This window comes from Argopecten irradians, chromosome 13, assembly GCF_041381155.1.
Source record: "Argopecten irradians isolate NY chromosome 13, Ai_NY, whole genome shotgun sequence".
Classification (NCBI taxonomy): domain Eukaryota; kingdom Metazoa; phylum Mollusca; class Bivalvia; order Pectinida; family Pectinidae; genus Argopecten; species Argopecten irradians.
The window spans coordinates 36,300,837-36,308,956 of NC_091146.1; positions in this window are offsets into that span (position 1 = coordinate 36,300,837).

The following is an 8,120-nucleotide window of genomic DNA, read 5'->3' on the forward strand; positions in this document are numbered from 1 at the left end:
TATTTACAGGTATGGACAAGCATGTCCTTGCTCGGCCTCCCTATACCATCTACCAAGTATCTCACCTAAATATTAAAATGAGCTCTCAAATAGCTGCAGTGCTGTTCTAAATACCCGTGGTGCTTTACCACACCACAACGGAACACTAAGTACTTAACACCCAGTACTATAGCTACCGCTCCCCACAGTGTTAAACCACACTGCTGTACCCTACAGTCACAATGTACACTCGTACTGTAGCCAGCCCCTGTCCTCTGTGTATTAGCCCCAATACACACCCTGACCCCGGCTGCACCGCTGACCACTACAGGCCAAACTGAGCTCTCAAAACTCCCTACAGTGACTACATGCAATAGTACTGTAGCCAGCGCCGTGTCCTCTGTGTATAAACATACACACACTGACCCGGGCTGCACTGCTGGCCACTACAGGCCAAAATGAGCTCTCAAAAACTGAGCTCTCACTTTCACCCCGTGCATACACACGCTCCGCCGTTACAGCTCTCTACATGTACCCCAGCCTACAAACTCAGGCTCAAGGAGACACTGGCGACAACTAACTACAAGTAAGCATGCAAGGTGTATACAGAGGAAGAGGGAAGCCTTGTTCAGGCAGGTCTCTATACTCTATAACATACCCGCTGTGCCTTTCCTTGTATAGTTCCAGTATTACTGTAATGTATCAACCAGGTGAAAACAAATCAAAGCCGAGAGAAAAAAAAAAAAAAACCTAGCCACTGCTTCTCCCTTATATACTCATTGGTGAGTCCAAGGTGAGAGGGAGGAAAGGTTATTGGGCGAGTCCAAGTGTTCGGCCATCTCCGTCATTGTCCGGAGATATAATGCCTAGGGATTCCATACACCTATTTATAGAATTCAGTACCAGGTCAGCAGCCTGCTCTAATGACCCCGATAAGATATTGGACCTCCCCATGACCAAGTCAATGTTTACGCCCAATTAGGGTTTGTGTATTGCCATATTCATCACATTACCCACGCCTCCGAGCAAGCGTCCTCGCGTCCCATAAAAACAAAACAAAAATCATTTAAGTGCAATATATACAAATATTTATCAAAAATAACTTCATGTAAAGAACAATCAAAAGTAATAATATCAACAAAATAACAGGAAATCTATTCTAAGAAGGATATGTATGATATAAATACTGACTAAACAAAATATCAATAGAGTACATTTTCAATGGAATGGCATGCAATTATCAAAAATAACTATAAAAAAATTAAATGTATATGTAAGATATATATATATATACTTTAACGACATGTTTAATAACACAACTCCTCGACAAAAATAAAATGCATCAAAAGTAAAGTATGTGTATCAAAAGTTGACTAGCTATAATAACATTTTATATAAAAAAGATAACAAAGAAGCACCTATCTTCAATATTGCAATGACTACAACCTACAATCTGTGTGCAGTAGCTATATACATTTTTAGATGAATGTCTCCTCAAATTCAATGATCTCGTGATCTTGACCATTCTCAGAGTACCTGGTGGTCTTGGTCACCGTTTTCCTGAACCTTGACTCAGTCTGTGTTCCTACATGAGAAACCTTGGTCAATCTGACCTTCTTTGCACCTGTCATAGCTATAGCAGCAGGCCCTACTGGCTTCGGGTCCATGTTAGCTGGATCCTTTGGATGTAGACATGTCTGTGACCGCTTCTTTCCGGCGAACACAGGGGCCGGTTCCGTTCTTTTCCTTATTGTCCGACCAATATTGCTACTGTCCTCAATGTCGGAATCTTCGGACGCTGACAATTCAAGGTCACCTATCAGCGTTCCTGGGTCCTCCTCACACCAGCTTACCTCATCATCAGATATATCTCCAGTTTTGGGACAAGCAGATGAATCATCTGCGCTGGTTTTAACGCTGCTGCTTTCACCTGTTTCATGCCGCTTCTTATGTCGGCGCAAATTTGCTGCTTTGTAAGTGGTGTATGCACAACTACCACATTTGAGTACGTTGTTGACGGTCTTCATCCCACATTCCATAAGATGAAGCTTCATTGCCTCCATAGTCGATATTTTGGTCAAACAGATGGGGCACGTGTGTCGTTGTAGTTTCACCGGAGTTGTCTTGGATTTGGCCATTTTCCTGGAAAGAGAGAAGAGAGACATGGCATATAGTGATTTGCTTTGGACAAGGTATACCGGAGTAAAATCAGAATGCCATTTGGGAGGACGCCGTTGTCTCCTGGAGCCTCTTTCCCCTTTCTGAGAATCATTCTCAGGAAACCAATCCCCTTCCTCCATTGTCTCACTTTTCTGACTACTTTCTAACTGAAAACTGGTCTCATCTACCTGCACCTGAACATCTCTCAGTCCTGACACTTCACCTTTCTGCTCACCACGCAACACCTGTGATTTTATTCCCCTTATTCTATCCGCATGCACTACCTGCATTCTGCCTTTATAACCACCTCTGATCTTGTAAGTTACCTCCCCTACCCTGGAAATTACTTTGAACGGCCCTTGCCATCGTTCGGAAAGTTTGTGAGATTTCCCCGGGCGCACGTTTGGGAAATATACGTAAACCCGATCACCTGGTTTAAAACATTGCCATGACACCTTCTGATCGTAATATTTCTTCTGCCTATTCATCGCTCCCTTTGCATGTTGCCTGACATGTTTGTGCGATTCCTCCATTTGCTCTTTCAATTTCCACACCCATTCATTCCTAGGAATAGATTTAAGGTGCTGGGGCATTTGAAACTGGATGTCTAGTGGAGTAGTTACTTCGCGACCTAGCATCATTAGGTTAGGAGAGTTGCGGGTTGTTTCATGCTCTGTGGAACGGTACGCCATAAGGACATACGGAAGATGTTCATCCCAGTCAGTTTGATGACTGTTAACAAATGCACTTAACATTGTAACCAGTGTTTTGTTAAAGCGCTCTACCATTCCATCTGACTGAGGGTGATAGGGTGTAGTGCGTGTTTTGGTAATACGAAGGAGCTCGCACATTTCCTTAAACAACTCGCTCTCAAACTGAGTTCCTTGGTCTGAATGGATTGAGTGTGGTACACCGAATCTGCACACCACTTCCTCTACAACTATCTTTGCCACAGTGGCCGCCTCCATATTGGGCATAGCAAAGCATTCTGTCCATTTGGTATAATAATCGGAAATAACCAATATATGACGGTTACCGTCCTTGGTAAGAGGCAGCTCACATAGAATATCTAGAGCTATCCTCTCCATTGGAAATCCCACTCCACCATTTGCATTGGCGCTCTCTTGCTCGGTATAGGAGCTTTCCGCTTGTTGCAATGTGGACACCCAGCAATATAACTCTTAACATCCATTTGTAGTCCTGGCCAATAGTATCCTTGTCTGATACGAGCAAGCGTTTTCTTGACTCCAAGATGGCCAGCCGTTCGGTTGTCGTGACAAAATCCTAGTACAGTCCGACGTAACGATGCCGGTATCACTGCCTGCACCGACTGCAGCAGCGAAGTCTTCCTACACAAGATCTCATCTTGCACAACCAGCGACTCAAATTGTGACCAGAGTGCCTTAACAACTATATTCCTACCAGCAATTTCCTGATACTTCGGTTTGCTACCTTTTATTACCCATTCCTTTACCTGTGATATATCATCATCAACAGTTTGTGAATCCTGGAGGGTGCGATGGATATTGTGTTCTTTTGCTTTACTATCCACCTGTGCCGAGTTAACCATTGGTGCAGGTTCCTCTTGTGGATCGATGTTATCCTCCCATGTGGGAGGAAACCCACATTGTTTGCAAGGAATGCGACTGAGACCATCCGCGTTCCTGTGCTGAACACCTGGGCGGTGTTTGATTTCCATGTCATAGCTACTAAGGACTTGTAACCAGCGAGCCATTTGTCCTTCCGGCTCCTTGAAGTTCAATAGCCAACGTAGGGAACTGTGGTCTGTTCGCACAGTGAACTTTTTGCCATAGAGATAATGTTTAAAGTATTTGGTAAAATGTACCACAGCAAGTAGTTCCTTCCTTGTCACACAATATTTCCGCTCCGACTTCGTAAGAGTTCGTCCTGCATAAGCGATTGGCCTTTCAGTGCCATCTATTACCTGCGATAATACAGCTCCTATAGCCTCATTGCTAGCATCAGTATCCAGCAAAAATGGTTGTGTGAAATCTGGGTGGGTCAGTATTGGACTGTTAGTGAGCCGATATTTAAGCATATCAAATGCTTCTTGACATTCTTTTGACCATTCAAACTGTTTCCCTTTCTCCGTGAGTTTGTGAAGGCATTTTGCAATACCAGAAAAGTTTTTTAACGAACCTCCGGTAATAACTGCAAAATCCAAGGAAAGATCGAAGCTCCTTGACATTTGTAGGTAAGGGCCATTGTTGGATGATTTCAATCTTATCTGGGTCTGTGGCTATCCCTGTTTCTGAAACAATGTGTCCCAGATACTGGACTTGTTTCCTGAAGAGTTGACACTTCTTTGCCTTCAATTTCAGTCCTGCACCTAGCAGTCGGTCAAACACAGTCTTTAAGTTTGCCATCATCTCCTCAAATGTCCTGCCTACAACTATAATATCATCCAGATATATTAGACAGATTTGCCACTGGAGACCAGCCATAACCGTTTCCATTAGTCTTTCAAACGTGGCAGGCGCTGAAGTTAAACCAAATGGCATAACCAGGAATTCATATAACCCTGTTCGAGTACTGAAGGCCGTCTTCGGACGATCTCCTTCTTCTAACTCAACCTGCCAATACCCGGAATTCAAATCAAGTGTAGAGAACCATGAACAACCTTTCAACTGATCCAACGCTTCGTCTATCCTAGGAAGTGGGTAGGCGTCGTGCTGACTTACGGCATTTAGTTGTCGATAGTCAACACAAAAGCGCATTGTTCCATCCTTCTTTTTCACTAAAACAATACCGGAAGACCAAGGACTGACTGACTTCCTTATAACATTCCTATCTAACATATCCTGAACCTGCTTGTCTACCTCATCGCGTAACTGAGCGGGAACCCTCCGTAAGGGTTGTTTAATAGGTTTTGCTGAACCTGTCTCTATGCGATGTTTCACAAGACTTGTCCGGCCCAGATCTGCGTCATTCTCTGCAAAGACATGACGGTATTGCCTCAACAGGTCTTCAACTTCCTTGTACTGCTTTTCATCTAGACTAGTCATGGATCGTTCTAGTAGCTGTTTTAGGTCAGTTCTTAATGAATCCGTTTCTCCGTCAGGGAGATCACCTTGACAAACTACATCAACAAGACTGGCAGTGGCTATAGTTGTGCCCGTGTATATCACTTGGGGCTTGTCCTGTACATTCATTAATCTAAGTGGAACTACACTAGCAGCAGTCACCAATGATCTGGCTACCAGTGCTTTTTCTCCTTTCACAAAACTTACTGATCCTTCTACCAGCAGAGAGTCACCCGTTAGTGTTTCTCCTGCATGAGTATGCAATTTTCCCGGTATGATCACCTCGCTATTCGGAGGAATTATTCTCTGCTCAGTTGCAGATACCCTGAAGCATCCAAGAGTTCCTTCATATTTCATGTCCATTGGAGTATCATCCAGAGTCAATTTACCCATTCTGAGGTCTAGCACTCCATTTTTCCTAGCCATGAAATCGAGTCCAAGTAAGCCATCTGTGCTAATCTCGGCCACTACCGCTTCAGTGTACATATCATTACAACCCTCCGGCTTCAGCAAGAATTCCCCTTTCCCGAGTACTTCTAGTTCAGCGCCGTTTGCAGCAACAATATCCTTTGTTACTTCCTGTAATTTAGGACGATCCTCCTCCGGGATGCTCTCATATACTGCTTTCGACAAAATAGTCACTGTAGCTCCAGTATCTACCAAGAGCCTAACCTTTACATGCTGTACTTCAGCATTTAAATAGAGCCCAGCCTCCAAAGCTGCAGAGGAGACTCCAAGCTCTGTCTTCTTATTTATCCCCTTTATTCTGGTGCTGACTGGCTTGGCGGTATTGTGTGGATTATTTTTGAGCGTTCGCTCTTTACTCAACTGAGGACAATCCCGTTTAAAATGTCCAGTCTCCCCGCACTTGTAGCACGTCTTGGTAGTTACAGTTTGATCTTTCCAATGACTATTCGTTGACTGATCTTGTTGCTTTTTAACCCTTTTTAGGGAATGTAGTTCCTTTTGTAATTCCTCAAGCTTTTTCTGTATTTGACCAAGCATATCTTTGGCCATTGGTGTGTTTTTATTTCCTCTCTCCGTTTCCGACTCATTTTCTACCACGGTCCCTCTAACATGTGCATATCCGTCCCGCTTATGTTTTTCTGCGCGGTTATACGCTTCTAGCTCCACTGCAAGTCTGATTGCGTCATTCAGGTCCTGGGGTCTCCCCTGTTTAATCCTAATACGCATATCCGAGTCTACAAGAGCCTCGATAAACTGTTGCTTAGCTAGCGTTTCTCTAACATCACTAGGGACTGTTCGGTATGCCAAGTTTACCAGTCGCCGGATTGCCTGGCCTAACTCTGGTAACGATTCTGTTGCTTTCTGTCTTCTCTCCAGTAGCTGTATTCTGTACAACTCATCTTGGTTTGGAGGAGCAAAGCGATCCTCCAAAGTTTTCACCAACGAGGAGTAATGTTCCTGTCTTCCCTTAGGTAAGTCTCCGAGGATTCCTTGTGCATGTCCTCGTAGGCTTACAGCAAGGTAGAGACCTTTTTCTGTGTCAGACCATCTATTGATCCTAGCACATGCCTCGAAATGTGACAGATAGTCCTTCCAAGGTGTTGAGCCATCATAAGTCGCAGCCCTGACAGATATTGTCTTTGGTCTCACTAAGAGTGGGCCCAGCTCATCATCGGCCTCGCTATCGTCTGGTTGCAAGCCCAAGGAAGCAAAACCTAATTTAGGAGCCTTCCTCTTGGTTACATGCTCTCCTTTTATCACCTTAGGTGTGGAGTTGACAATTTTTCTAGATTCTGAGAACCGAACACGTCGGGGACTATCAGCTCTACCTCGGCCACGAGATGGAGATGTACTTCTGTCCCTTTCTTCCTTCAGGCTTTGATTTTGTGCCGACAGCGATCTTAGCTCCTCCTGCATGATCCTTATTTCGTCGTCAATATCTCCTTCATTTGACTCTTCCTGGCTCACTGCATTTAAACCTGTAGAAGCCACAGTCTGGGGAGATATCCCTGAAGGTCGATGTGAAGCAAACCCAGAATCTCTAATCTCCGACCTCCCATATACCTTCGTATCATCAGGATTCTCAAACCTGATACTGTATGGTGAAAGGCCTATTTTGCCCGCACCCGAGGGCAGGGAACCATAGTTGGGCAAGTCCTCATCCGACATACTGCCGTTCTGTCGATAGTTACTTCCCAACGAAATGTTTATCAAAAACAAAAACAAACAAAACAAAACAACCTAGATACCTGGACAGTTATGTTGCTCTCCAATTTTCACATAGGAATAACAAGCCTGACACTCAATGTAGTCAGCTATTCGAATGTACTTCTTTATAACCCAGTTACCACTATCATCAACACCCCATACGGGAACAAATCCTATTTCTATTGTCATAATACTAAGGCAAAATAAAAATAAAACTGCATGCACAAATCTTACTATAACCTATTGGAATCCCACCGCTGCCACCAAATTGTGTAACGTATCGGGGGTCCGATCTCAGTCTGTCACACCAAAGATCCCAACAGTTATAAGTATTCATCAACTAACAAACTAACAAAGAGCCCGTTTGCCAATATATACAGAAAGGGCCTACCTAAATGTACAGAGTGAATATCTACAGGACATGCTGCTTACATGAAATACTAATATACTTGTTCTACACACTAAAATGGTTTCCTTAAGCTATATATTCTAACTAACAAACATAACCAAAATACAGTACATACATTATGTACTACAACCTAACCTATGACAATAGAAAGTATATATTTACAGGTATGGACAAGCATGTCCTTGCTCGGCCTCCCTATACCATCTACCAAGTATCTCACCTAAATAATAAAATGAGCTCTCAAATAGCTGCAGTGCTGTTCTAAATACCCGTGGTGCTTTACCACACCACAACGGAACACTAAGTACTTAACACCCAGTACTATAACTACCGCTCCCCCACAGTGTTAAACC